Below are 15,456 nucleotides of genomic sequence, written 5' to 3'. Positions count from 1 at the left end.
TGAAAGGGAATCACAACCTTGAATGCTGCACATTACCTAATTACCACAGTCTGCCATTTTAAATGAATCAGCCTGCAATTTTGTGCATGTTCTCCAGACTGTCTGAAGATATGCTCACACATGCTGTTAACCAGCAGACGCGAAGTAGGATTCAATTGGTCAAGGAAGGATTACAACTGTATCGATACAGAAAAAAGGCCGTTATTTTTGTAAACATATAAAAATTCTAAGTAATTGAGTAAATGTAGTTTTATTTAAAGTCACCGAGCTCATACCAAGAAGACAATGAAGATGGATCCAAGTGTGAGTGTAGTGTGTAATAGCACAGGGCCACACCCGGTGCACTGGAAAATAAACACACACGCTCACAATCTTCCATTTTCATTTTATACTTAAATGTTTCCTTTCCTGCGAAGCAGAGTTTTGTTTTGTTTTATCCCCCCAAGGGACAAAGTAATAATACGTACTTCGAAAAACAGATAAATATTAACGTTCGGTACACTTCGATGCTGGAGAATGCTGCTACAGCACACCCTGGTGGTCAACAAAGTACGAAACGTGCTCACTTCAGAGGTCCCAAAACCCCTTCCCATCAGGTGACATTTAAACGTTATATTTTGGTCGAACTATTATAAAGACAAATAAATAAAAAAACTGCACTCATACTCCAAAGAAGAACTGAGTAAGATACAGAGAGTAAAAAAATGCAATAAATATCCAGTTTATACTAAATGGACATCCTTTCCACCATTAGTTATCAGATTAGGATCGTGCATAATTAATCACACCAACTTGTCGCACATTCCTTCCATGATAGTTCATGCATTGCGGTCACTGACTGTCTGACTGCATGAGTTCACAGCTAGCACTGGTCTGACAAAACGGTTCTGTATGTCAGCATTTCCCAACCAGTGTGACGTCAGACGAGGTCAGGTGTGCCATGTAAAGAAACCATTTGGGGAAAAAAAAATGTAGAAGTTCAAATGAATTTTAAAAACTTACTTGTAAAAAAAACTTACAAATCCCATTCACAAAATGCAAAATAATGAATGTTATTAAAATGCATATCGGTTCATTTAAACTACAAAAGCACATCTAGGCCTGCTGTTGACGTGTCAGATTAACATCAGTACACTGCTCCCATTTGAGAGCGGGGTGCTCGGGCATTCTGTAAATGTGGAAAGGGTCAGGAAATGCTGCTGTTTGAGATTGCAGAGGATGAAAATGTTCCTTCAGAGTCAAGGCAAAGAACACCCTTTCTTTAGGACACTGCTTGATGTTATGTACACCAGGTGTACTGAAAAATGAACTTGTCTTTGTGAAAGACATGCTCTAGCCTTAATACACAACTACACTGTCAAAAAAAACAACAACTGTGCTCTGCACTCAAAACTAGGGTTCCAGCATAGAGGCAGTATTATAAATCCATACTGTGCAGTTGTAACGGTTTTAATGAAGAGCGGGAATGATTTGGTGAATGGGGTTTGCGTCTGGACGCTGAAGAAACGACCCCACTGGCTCAGATCACTGCATTTTCGCCTCGTCCCCTCCTCTGCAGGTCAAGGAAAAATAATTATTCCTTATTTGAAGAAGTTTGGGGGGAAGGAGGGGGGGGGGCTTTTATTAAAATTCTGACACCCCCCCCCCCCCCCCTCCTGTGAGGGATTAGCACCCCTATATCATTTCAGAGAGCAGTCAAAGAAAAAAAACTTTCTTCATTTCCAGGGACCCCCCTCCTTCTAGCCAATCAATGTCACATTTACAATTGTGATAGAAATGATGTAATGAAGCAAGGGCGGCTGGGGAAAGCTTATTTGGCACTTGGCAAGGCGGAGGAAGCAAGCTGTTGCAACACAAATCCATTTGCTTTCTTCGGTGGAGCGATTAAGGATTCAAAGACACCAGACAAGGCCTTTGAATTCAGAGCCCGGCTCGTTTCCAAACATCTTTTTTTCCCCCCCTTCTACTTTATTAATAAGATATTGCCTTCGCTCTGTCAGCTGGTTCAGTCTGCACCTCTGACTCATACAAACTTTGTTTAAAGCTGATCTCAACCGCCACCCCCCCCCCCCCCACACACACACACACACACACCACCCCTCATCCCTGGTTAATACGCAGAGGGGGCTGTCATTCCCAGGAGTTTAAGATCCAATTTTTTAAACAAGGAACAGAAACAGGCCTTTATTTTAACAAGGCTTTGAAAAATAATTTCTAATTATGAATTTCATTTTTTATAAAACTACATAAATTATATAAAATTATAATTACTAAATAATTCTATTACTTGCAGTTCATAAATATACAATTTATAAATATACAGGAGGCTTAATCAATCTTAACATGTACAATACCTACTGGCCACAGGCACACTTGAGGCTGTCTGTTTTATGTGCATTCAAAAAATTGACGGAAGGGTTATTGTGTGTATTTTTTTTTTTTTGTGAGAGTGGCCAGAAGCCTCTAATTGGAAGATCAAACGTCTGAAGAGCCAATGGAAGATTAGATGAGGGAAGAAACATTCCCTGGACCTCAACAGCAGCCGGTCAGACAGACAGACAGAGACAGAAAGAGACAGACCTTTGTCACACTACATGAGCTCACACATGGGCTGCAATGCGTGCACCGTTAACAAAGCCAAACACCTCTACAAAAAAAAAAAAAGCACAAAGCTGCACCCGCACAACAAACTGACATTCCAGACTGTGTAGAAAATAAAAAATAAAACACGCACAGGTTGCATCATCTTTTCTTTGGCACTTTTCACAAAAGGCCTAAACGTGTCTAAGTATCATAATGTCAAGTCCAAGTGTGCCTGAACTGTTGGAAGTTGATCTTCATTCAACAGGGCTTTGATTTGTTTTATTTTGTAAAAAAGTGCAGGGAAAATACTTCTCGGCACATACACACACGAGAGGGGAAAAGGGCGAGATTTCAACACTTTCCAAGACTTATTTTGGGAATTATTAGTTCCACTTAAGCTTGTGGCCCCTGGGGGTGCTTTAATTAGGATTGCATGGGGCTTATTAGGATCAGTGTAAAGTCTGAGGGCGTGTTAAGCACTTATGGTGCACAGAGCTTACCTGTTACCCTAAATGATCCCGTTTTTTTTTAAACATCTGGCTTTAATGGAGGCGAAACGGTGACATCTGTGACCATTACTCATGCATGAGGCCTGTGTGCCACTCCGATATGGACACCAGTCTCTAATCGTCAGGTAAAAGGGCCCCCCCCCCTCTGCCACTAAAACTGGTTTTGGAAAATTAATAAATCCATAAATAGTGTAACCGCCTCTCAAACGATGCCTGAAAACGTGCCTGTGCAAGTATGAAAATGTACGAAAACAACAAAACGTCACAATAAATGACTGAGTGTAGAATGAGCGGTAAGTTAGGCTGAATAAGTGATTTGTGAAAACAAACACAAGGTGAGCCACTGCACAGAGTGCCCCACGCGCTCTGAGTGTGCAGCGACCTGCATATCTGAGTGCCTGTCACACCGAGTGCCGTGCGTTTGGAGAAAGCCTTCGAGCGCTCTGTTTAACAGGTTTAAATCCAGCGAGTTGGGCCCAGGGGCTGTCCCTCGCCAAACTAGGCCACAGGAGACCTCTCGCAAAAGACATCACAGACCTTTTACGCACACACCGTGGCCAAGCTCCCTGCACAGAATAAAAGGTATTCTGCTATTCCACTCAGTGAATAATACTTCTTTTTTTTTTTTTTTAAATAATAAAAATGAAAACCTGATTCCAAAGTTTTAAAGTGTTCCACTTTATGATTTTCAGATCCTTATATAAGATGCCCACAAGGTCAACTGTGTTCCCTCACGCAGGTTTTTTGGAAGCTCAGGAAGAACAGCGGAGAGACACTAAAATGGCCCATTGCTCACAGAGCAAGCGTGAGGTGCAGCCGCCGGTGTGGTTGGACCTACGGAGAGAGGGGATGATGATCCCGCTGGGCTCTGAGCGCTCTCCCTATCCAAGACGGGGGGTGGGTTGGGGGGGGGGGGTGGACAGGCTCCCCATTCAGCAGCCACCCCTACCCCCCCGCCCCACCACCCTACACAGCACTCTCCCTGGGGCATCGCCTGGGGGGGGTCTGAGTTTTGCCCAGCCGCAGAACCAGCCCTGGCATCAACGTGTGGGCCGAGCTGCCGTTTGAAGCCCCGCCGGCCTTGGACAGGTCCGAGGCGCTCGAGACGTCAGACTCGTCCGGCGCGGGCGGCGCGGCGTTCCGCGGCGGGTTCAGGTGCTCCCGCCCGGGTGCTCATCATTCCAGAGTGCGGGAGAGGGGAGCGGGGGAGCGCGGAGGGAGGAGTGCGTATTTGTACAGGTGCTCTGAATAGCGGGCGGACATATTTCTGAATGAGCGAGGAGCCTGTGCTGCTCCGGCCGCGCGGGGAGGGTTCAAACACACTGCCTCACTCAGGAGGAATGCTGGCGCGAGAGGACTCCCGAGATACACGCCAGAATATACACACACACACGAGCATACTCACACATGCACGCTCACACACACACACACACACACACAGGCATACACACTCACACACACACACACACACGAGCATACTCACACACACACACGCACGCTCACGCTCACACACACACATTCACACGCACACACACACAGGCATACACACACATTCACACTCACACACACACACACACACACACACATTCACGCGCGCACACACGCATACACATGCGCATACTCACACACGCACGCTCACACACACACACACATTCACACACATGCACATTCACGCGCGCACACACGCATACACATGCGCATACTCACACATGCACGCTCACACACACACACACAGGCATACACACACATTCACACTCACACGCACACACACACATGCACGCTCACACACACACACAGGCATACACACACATTCACACTCACACGCACATACACATACACATGCACACTCACACACACACACACACACAGGCATACACACACACACATGCACGCTCACACGCACACACTCACACACACATGCACACACGCACACACACATAAATGCACACACGCAGACACTCACGCTCACTCACACACATGCATATGTTCACATGCAAACACAATCACACAACATATGCTCCCTATCAAACAGACACATGTAAACACATGCACGCACTCACACACACAAAGTATGTGCACACGCAGCTTCTCTTTCACACACACGGGCATGCCTATACTCTCTCTCACGCATACACACACACACACACAACACATCATACACAGTAATGCCTAAAATATTACCGTCAAAATATTTAGTTGCTAAAATTCAACGCCAGACATGCAATGAAATAGCTTAATTTTTTGTATAAAAACACTGCAGGATAACAGTTTGAAAATGTTGTTTGTATAAAACTTGTTTATCTGCACAATTAACCTAAATTACTATCTCAGTAGCCCAGAGGAACAAAAAGAACTGCTGTGAACAAATATAAAATAAAATCAAAACGCTTTGATCCACAACTGGTTAAAACTTTGTAATCTCCATTAATACAGTTCAGATCTCTAGTGACTTTGTAATTGTTAATGGTGGTCAGGCTAAATCAAAATAAACACATCAGTAATTTCACTAATATTTTTCTTAAAAGAAAAAAAAAATGACATCATTCAGGTTTCCGTGAGACATATTACAAAAACAGCAATTTCCTGTGTTTATTTTTCTTTTCCTTTTTTCCCCTCCCTCTTTTAATTCTGTATGATTTGTCTCAGTATGGGACGAGCTGTACCAGGGAAAGAGGGAAAAAAAGAGAAAGAAAAGGAACAGATTCCACTGCCAAAAGTGGCCTTGGCCAATCTGTTAGTTTAACATCTCACCACATAGGAAATATATTACCTCTTTCGGTCATGCAGCCCAACGAAATTCAGGGGCAGGATTAATAAAAAACACTAGCTGAAAGGCCGGGCAGTAAATCTGGACCCTCTCCTGTTCACTTTCTTTAAAGGACTACGGCCCTCTTGATGCGAAGCGTAGCACTGCACCAGGATTATGCAACATTTTAGTCGCATATCCCTGAGTGTGGGGATATGCAACTGTGCGCAAGTGTTACACTATACAACTGCCCACTATGCTACGCTATACAGCCGCTCACTACGGTATATAGCGGCCCACTATGCTACGCTATACAGTGGCCCAGTATGCTATGCTACACAACCAGCCGCTATGCTACGCTATACAGCCGCTCACTATGCTATGCTACACAGCTGTATGCTATGCTATGCCATATATACACCCACTATTCTATACTATACAACCACAACTACGCTATATAGCCACCCACTACGCTAATCTACACAGCCACTCGCTACGCTATGCTATACAGTTGCCCACCACGCGGATTAGCCCGTGTACATTCGTGGGAAAAGGGGGACAGAATGCTGTTTGTCAAACTGCTTTAGCGCGGCGGAAGCTTGCGCTTGGCTTCTTCCCCTTTCCACAAACCTGTGGTAAAAGATCATTAACTGGCGTTCCTCCAGTAAAGATATTTAGCCATAAAAAGCACCACAGACACAGCAGGTAAACTCAATTTTAACAACGACAGCCGGCTTTCATTTATTTAATAACTTTTTTTTTTTGAGCGGGAGGGGAAGGGTGTCCAATGACAGCCAGCCTCAGTGTAAATGCATTTTTTAATTAAATCCAGTGCAGAGGGGTGTTGCACTGCTTGGGCCCGGAGCGCAGAACCACGGCTGAACTTCATCTGGAGACCGTCTCCCGTTCGCTTTGGCCGCTACACCACTCACGCCATTTATTACGCTGGTAGGAGTTCGCCAATGTGTTAATAATGCACCTTCCGTGAATTCCCCAACGTCCACTCCACTTTGGGCCCCAAACATATACATCCTGCACAGCAGCTCTGCTTATGAAGGGCCTGCTTCCAGTACTCAGGACGACGGATTGCTGAGCTTCTGTTACGACACCCTGCACTGTGACGAAAACGGACTCCACACAGACTGGACTGTTTGGAGCAGAACTGACCACCAAAAAAACGGAATACACAGTTAAGAGTCCCTGACTGCATGACACACTGATCTCCCTGCCCTTCAAACAGCAGGATACGCGACTCACGCTGGCCTTCGTGTCACCTGCTACGTTTCCAGTAAAACCCACGCATACAGTTGGTGAGATGGTTAAAAGCTCTTTCGTCAAATAAAATCACAACGGGATCAGACCATGACCGAGAGAAAGCCCAGGGATTTGGGCTTCAGGTACCAGTTAACGGCCAACCCTCACTAAAACCCCGATGTCTTTTTGGCTCCTGAGCCGCACGGTCTGCACTCCGCACTTTTGCACCTGATTGGCCGTCTTTCCCTGAGAGCCAGAGATCGCGGTGCTGAGCGGTGAAATTAGCTGAAAAATGATGCATGAAATGAGAGCAGAATGGTGCATGTGTTCAAGAGCGTAAAAGACCAATGGACACTGAATCCACCGAGACAAGCACGTAAAATCAAATGAGATATGGTATCAGTGGAGCTCTCACTCTCATTCTCTCTCTCTCTCTCTTTCTCTTTCTCTCTCTCTCTCTCCTGATTTCTCTCTTCTGTGGCGGAGAGGGTTGGAACAGTATGTCCCATTGCTCGAGGGCTGGATCTCAGTGTCATTGCTGAAATATCTCTCTTGCTTCTTAAGATGTCATAAAACAGCCCATAGAAGTATTTTAAATATTAGTTATACATATGGGTAATGGGAGACGAGGCGCAAGCCACATAACAAAAAATGAAGTCTTGCTAATGAGATTAACTACTGTCTGGGAACAAACATTACACTTCTGTCCAAAGAGATGGATCACAGTGTGGCTGTTTCATCATGGAGTCTATTTTTTTTTTTCTAAACTGGCAGTGTTTCAAGAAACTGTGGCACAATTTGTTCTTTTCATTCTCTGGTGTAGCAAGAGACCAGCCTTTTATACATCTCCTTAATGACACAAACAACGCTGCAGCCCTGAATTACACAGTGTGTGCACAGATTTAATTACGCTCGGCCAATGTGTGCACAGATTTATTAACGCTCGGCCAATGTGTGCACAGATTTATTAACGTTCGGCCAATGTGTGCACAGATTTATATATATATTCATGTATAAATAATGGCATGTTGAAAGGTCTCACCTTTTAAAACTCGAGTTACCCACAAACACACGCACGTGCAAATCAAAGAGCCACAGATGCAGTGGCGTTTATCTGTGCTCTGACTCAGTCTGGTCCGTAAGCAGCGGACACCACTAGGAGAGGGGGCCCAATACGAGACTGCAAGGCATCCCGCAGAGACTTTTACTGGTCTTTGGAGGAGCCAGCAGAGCTTTCTAAATGAGCGCAATGCCAACACAAACCCCCCAAGGAGCGGGAGTGTCTGGCCCAGGCCCCCGGATGACAAGGCCCTCAGTCACTGTAACTGGAAAATGGGAGACCTTTTTTTTTTTATAAACACCGCTTTCGTTAAAACATAGCTTTCCTGTGCTTTTGTTAAAAACCTAATTTTGGAAGCGTTTAAAGCTTTTTTTTCTGTTTTCTTTTTTAACAAGCAAGTCTTTCCTTGCACTTGTGTGTTTATTTTCCCGGACTCAGTGAAATAAATGCAAGATGCCTCCTGAAAGCATTCGATCTACACAGCACTGTGTACAATGTGCAATATTGTTACGTAGAACTATTAGCAATATTGTCTCACATTTTTGAGCAAATTGTACAGTAAAAGGAAACAACAACCCATCAAAAATGCCTTGGAAAATGACAGATAGAGGACAAAAAGGACATAAATCTGCTGGAGCAATTAGAGTGGAGAGTGCCGCACCCTCAAAAGGGCAAACCTGAAGAGAGTTATCAACTTTAATCTCAAAACTATGCACATATTTCTCCTATCTGTTCATTCAAGGAATTCTGTGTTTTCTTCCGTTTTTTTTTTTTTTTTGGTACATTGTAACTCACACGAAAGAGGCCTTGCATGTCCCTGGCCTGTCTGTTTAACATTGCCATGACAACAGTGGCTTCTGCATCACACAGGGAAGATTCCGGCACACCTCCTGTTCCAGTGAAGGGCCACATGAGCCCCCCCCCCCGATCAACCCTCAGCCATAATGACTCCATGACCTTTGACCTCCAAAGCCAGAGGGAGCCTGTCTCAGCAAGGCAAACACACAACCAGCGAGGAGGCCCAGAAGAGAGAGTGAGTTAAAAAATATTTTTTTTTTTTTCCTGTGATAAGGATCCAACGACTCCTGCACTATCACAGTCTCTAAGCACAGAGCCCATCTGCTCCATGAGGTGCAGGGTCATGCAGCCTGGGCCAGCCTCAGAGCTCCACCGTACCAAAGAGCACAGAGAATACGGCTTCTGCCTGTTACAAAAAATAAATAAAATCTTTGCAGCAGACTTAATTTCTGCAATAAATGGTATTTTGGCCCAAGTGCAGGGAAAAACATGTGACTCAGTGTCACACTGAAGACTCAATACTTCACTTCCACATCAACTCAGCAGTTGCTAGGAATTTGTCTGTGTGCCCACAAGAACATAAATTATACCAAGACAGAGACGTCCCAAGTTAAATAAAACGTACTCCTCCCTCAGTAACCCGTACACAGAATAAACGCAACTTATCAAATACACACACACACACACAAACTAAAATCAGCACCTCAGACAGATGTTACAAATCTCTACCCGAAACAAAGCTACATGTGCCAACAAGCTCCCCCGAACAGATCTCTTTACGTGAATGATAGGATTAGGTTTCATGTTTGCAGGGAAAATTTGGACTGCGCAGATGAAAACAATGCTCACGGCAATATAGTTGTCAGCTGGCTCTGTAGACACACAAGCACAGACGAGCACACATGCACGCACACACACACAAACACACACACGCGTACACACACATGCGCGCGCGCGCGCACACACGCACGCGCGCGCACACACACATGCATGCACACACACACACACCCACACACCCACACACGTACACACACATGCACACGCAGCACACCTCGCGCGCACACACACGCACACAGTAGTTAGAGATATGCTCCCTTCAGTGGGAAAGCGATGTTAAAGAGAATGCAGCTGTTGCTGTCATACCCTCATTACCCAGCATTTATTTACTGTGACTATAGCGTAAACCAGGCAGTGCGGGGAGATTAAAACTAAACCCTGAAGCATGCACCGATTGTTTTCAGTAAGAGACGAGCACTCTAGGCAAATACCTCAATTCTGTCCCACTGCAGTCTGCAAACACACACATCACATCTAGATCACATCTTATTTCTTAAGCGAATAGTTCTGCCATTCTGTCTGTAACTTTGGGAAAAAGACATCCTCCACATAATGTTTTTTTTTTTTTTTCAAAAATTTCAGGTGTTCTAGAACTCAATTACTTTCCATTACCAGCAGTGATCATTACATCAGCATTAGGTCAGTGAAGAACATCCTAGTCACTTTTGTGATCCTTTGTGAAATAATTAATTAAAAAATAAATAAAAAATAAGACGAAAACAGTGCTGCTGGATGAATTTGACCCTATTTGTTATTTCCATAACTTTCATAAAAATGCAATAATTTGGCCAATATAAATACATTTTAGATCCTACCAAATCATTTTGAAATACATCTACTGTAGATTCAGTCAGGCAGACAGTGTCCACTACCAGGGACAATTATAGCAGGTTGGGTCCAAGGTATAACAGATTATAAAATTCTCCATTTTCTATGTATCAAGTCATACATACAGATACATGAGGCTGTCAGTGTGGATGCAATGAATGAAAATCTCTTTGGTGAGCTCAAAGCTTTCCATTTTAATAACAGGTCATGAAAACTTCCAAAAGTGCACATACCAATGTTCAGAATTCCCAGATTAATTATATCATTAGAGATTCAATTTCATTTTTAATCTTAGCAGAATCGGGTCAGCCGGACACTCTAGAGTTGGACCCATTGCTTTCTGCAGAAGAAATTAATCAAAGTTGTTGCCAGCGTGGATTTACGGTTCAATGGACAGAGATTCCCAGACATTCTCCATTATATAATTACAGGTCAACAAGCAAGGAAAAAACCCTACTCCGCAAACACAAACTGGCCATAATGAGTGCAATCATTTCATTCCAAAGTTTTTTCACTAACCATAAAACGGAAATCGTACACCAACTTTCTAAAAACAGATGGAAAAGATGAAGGCTATTAAAAGGGCATCAACAGCTACAGCATATTTCTATACACATTCACACGCCTTAACACACAAGTTGAGATGAGATTAAATGACCAGCTAAAAACTGTAGGTGATGAAGGTAAATAATCTTCGGTCAAACATATTTAATCTTATGCAAAAGCCTTTAAAAATCAGCATTTAAATATCTCAATTATGTTAAACCTTTATCTTGAATAAAGATTTTTTTTTACATAATGTCATAGAAACAGGTCTTTTAAAAGAACAGTGCCATCTACTGTCTGTCATATAGAAGAGGTACCTCACTCACAGTTAATGAATTAGACTGTCCGTGTGAGAAATCACAAATACGCGATTAGAATGTTCTAAACTGAACATTCTCATGCTGATGTAACTATCACTACTATGGAAAGCAATGGGGTTCTAGAACACACTCAGAATTCTGAGAAAACATTCCGAAACACCTACTCTTCAAAGAGTTAAAGCTAAATAAAAGAACAGTCCTTTGCTTATTCTCTTCCACCTACGCTTTAATTGGTCCTTGTGTACATAGTGCAGCACCAGCCCAAAGTAGCCTGGAGGGAAAAGGGTAGGATTAACCACCCTGCCTCTCCTAAATGAGTCGTCTGCATGACTGTCCCATGTGGATGGGTGTTTGACACACCCTCTCTTGCTCACTCCGTCCAGCAGTCTGAAACCACCCCCGTTATATACAGAATGGGGACTCTGCATCGCAGGTTCACACGCAGGTTAATGTAAATCAGAGGCTCCCACACCTACACAGACAAGGCACCTCCGCTTACGCCGTTAGATGGATGTCAATGAGAACAACGCCCGTCTCACAGCTGCAACTTTACAAGGAGGATGAGGAGGGAGATGGATAATGCCAAAGGAAGGCCTACACTGAAACGGTACTCATACCCTGTTCAATGCCAAGTTGTACAGCACCTCCAGGAAGAATGGCATGTACAGTATGTGCCACAAAATGAGCCTGATCCAGACTGGCCTACCGGGGGGGGATGTTCAGTCGGGGAAGTTAGCGTGCAGCCCTTGCTGTGTACATAGCTCTATATCTAAAGCCAGCCTCCAAAGCTGCACAATGCTGTCGAAGCGAAAATAAATAAAAATAGTGACTCACAATCCTCCACTGTCCCCAACTGAATCCATTTTAAAGCTTTGGGTGAGGGGGGCACAAGCCTGCTGAACAGCTTCAAGGCTGCGATGGTTTTAAAACCACGACTGATTTTGTTTGTTCAATATTTAGATATTACATTTCAATTTTTAAAAAACTAAGTAGCAAACACCATTTAAAAAGCAAAGTAAGTAATACTAGAAATATGTATTTGAGTTTTATGAGGAAAGTCATGGACCACTGAACACCAGTAGACTTGACAACGAGCTGTGAGAGAGAAGCATCGGCCTTGAACAGACACAGTCTGCCGGGATGGAATAAATTTTGGATTAAGGGAGGGCGAGACTGGTCATGTGTGGCTGGGTAAGGATGGAACAGACCAGTGTGGGATGCAGGAGAATGGTTCCCCATGTAAAAAAAAAAATAGTATGCTGAAGTATACCTGTATATGATATCATACTTATAAAATACTTGAAATATAAAGTTTATATCAAGTGTGCTTAGTATACTACAGGACCACAGTTCAGAAACAGACACACAAAAAAAAGACCTGTTGCACACCACATGCTCCCATTGCCATTAGATCAGAAAATAAAAATAAATCTCTATGACCTTTCCCACATTCATCACTGCGACTGTGGGTCACATGTGAAAAGAAGCTTAGCGCGTAAACGATACGCAAACACAGCAGCAATGAAAATCAAGCCATTCGGCAACTGATGTGACATTTGGTTATACAGTATTTAGGCAGCAGTTTGTTTTAAAATACACATATATTGCATTTGCTAAGCGCTAGAAAGGACATTTTCGTGCGACTCCTTTGGTACGTGGGATACACTCCCCGCTCTGAAATTCCTCTCTTACAGCGCGTGTGGCGGGTCAGCTGGGTCCAGGAAGCGACAGCCTCAAATGACGCACAGAGACGCAGCTGGATTGGAGGTGAACAGCACGCGCAGTATTTATATCCGAACGCCGGCCGCTGGGGAATCCTCACTCAGAGAACGCATCGGTCCTGGACGTGATTTGTAAACGGAGTAAATGAACGTGCGAACCATGCTGGTCTTTTTGCGAGGAAGCTGCTCCTGGCGTTTAGTTGCTGTGTGCTGCCATTTCTTCCCACAGTTTGAAGGTTTTTGAGGGTTTCTCTCCCCACTGGGAGTTTTATTTACCGAATGTGCTCGATATTTGGGGGTTCATACCTGCTTTTTGTTCTTTTCTGATATTTTGTAAAGCACCTTTGTGACAGTTCTCTGTAAAAAGCGCTATACAAATAAAATAGATTTGATTTGTGACTAATAGCTTAGGCAGATAGCATGCATCGCCATCAACAAGGCTCTACTGCCATGCCTTTACACTGAACACAGCAGTGTGTGCAAATGCAGGAATGTGTACGTGTTGAAAAAAGGATGTCTGTCAAAATAAAAGGCCCCTCCTTTCATATACAGTATATCAGACTATATGAGCAAGTGCAGTCTGTCAGAAGGCTTCAGACGTGCTGCTTTGTGAGTTTAATGCGGTCGTGTCGCTCACGTGAACTTTGTCACATTCCATTCGGTGCCGTCATTCTCCGGCCCAGTAAAAACTGACACAGCCTCTTTAAACAGTCGTCATGGAAACGGACCTTTCCTGCTAACTGCCGATCGGCCCCCCTTTGTTGACCAACACCCTGAAAAACCTTGACTGAGCAAAGTCTAGATCACTTCAGGGCACCTACTGTAAACACACGCTGCCAAAGAACACACACCGTCAGCACTACAGAGAAAAGGCCCACAAGTTCTATTCATGCAATCATCATGACCAGTGACAAATATGCTAGAATTACAGAGGAGAAATGTTCAGGTGATTCAAATAAATATCCCCCCCCCCCCTCACATGATGACCCTGAGCACTCCTAATCAAGAAATCAACAGCTTTGATCATTTTTCATTTTTAAAGTGCAAGCAGAAAAAACAAAAAATAATAAAAGGATTGCATTTCGGGTTGATAGCCGGTTATGTTATACAGTTAGATAGAGGCCCACCTTAAATGGTTTCTCTGTTTTGATCACTGAAAAGCATTCTCAGATGCACATACAGTGAAGAGGTGATATTAACCACATGCCACTGCGAATGTAATCCAGCACTACAGACCGTGATAACCAGACCCTACACTATATCCCAGACCCTATAGCTGCATGAATTCTCACTAGACAAGGCTCAACTAGACAAACCCCAGCCCAGATGATATGGACCATGCAGCCACTATTCAAACACCCCCTTTATACTGCAGAAATGAACTATAACTAATACCATGCATTCTCTCCCTCGCCCTTGCCCTCTCCCTATTTCCCTCTCCCCCCCCCCCTCCCTCTCTATCGCTCCCTCTCCTACAAACAGCTGAGCAAAATGCTTAAGAAAACAGGAGGACCAAAAAAAAAAAAAAAACATGGAAACGGCTTGAATCTAATTTTAGGCTGTTGTACAGGCCCACCTGGTGAAATGCATTTTCACGATACGCAGGGGTACAAACCCAGGAGAGTGGGAGGGGCTGTCCATTGGACGGCACACTCACCCAACCCAACACTCTCTACTGGGAGTAATTTCCTAGCAAGGACCACTATTAAAACAAGGCTTCTAAACAGTGCTTATATCCCCATATGATTTTCAAATCTCTTTCAAGCCGTCAAGGACCTAGGAATTGACAGGAGCACTTGTACGCTGTATGTTTTTACATGCAATGGTGGTTAGCTCTTTGGGGGCGTGAGTACGGAGTGTCCCCGCAGTGAGGGGCCGGGAGACAGACCAGCGAGAATGAGATGGATGTGATCACCAGACTGTGGAGAGGCTGTAAAGATGCAGAGCGAAAGAGGGAGTGAGAGAAAGGGGGGGGGGAGAGGGAGAAAGGGAGGGGTGTGTAGCAACTTACTGAGTCATGTCAGTCCCCACTGGCGATGGAATGGCAAAGTCCATGTTGTCCACAAAGCTGCTGGTCCGTGAGATGTCTGTGGATGGACTTCCCAGTCTTATCTTGACTGTAAAAAAAAAGATATCGATATTGAAAACCAATGCAGAATAAATGAGTAACATATAATATACAGTGATTCATTTTTTCCTGAGAGTGAAAGAGATAGACAGATCTCCACTGATACCATATCTCATTTGATTTGTC

At 44.0% G+C, this 15,456-nt stretch overlaps 1 long non-coding RNA gene across 2 annotated transcripts in view; it reads right to left on the bottom strand.

Annotated features, from left to right (window-relative positions):
* Positions 1–15,456, bottom strand: part of LOC135245676 (uncharacterized) — a 142,316-nt gene that overhangs the window by 103,442 nt on the left and 23,418 nt on the right. For both annotated transcript variants that reach the window (XR_010327330.1, XR_010327331.1), the window contains exon 5: positions 15,214–15,319. This is a non-coding gene — a long non-coding RNA (uncharacterized LOC135245676). The remainder of the gene's footprint in view (positions 1–15,213; positions 15,320–15,456) is intronic.

This window comes from Anguilla rostrata, chromosome 19, assembly GCF_018555375.3.
Source record: "Anguilla rostrata isolate EN2019 chromosome 19, ASM1855537v3, whole genome shotgun sequence".
Classification (NCBI taxonomy): domain Eukaryota; kingdom Metazoa; phylum Chordata; class Actinopteri; order Anguilliformes; family Anguillidae; genus Anguilla; species Anguilla rostrata.
The sequence above is the reverse complement of the archived record's forward strand: the minus strand, read 5'-3'. Positions and strand labels throughout refer to the sequence as shown.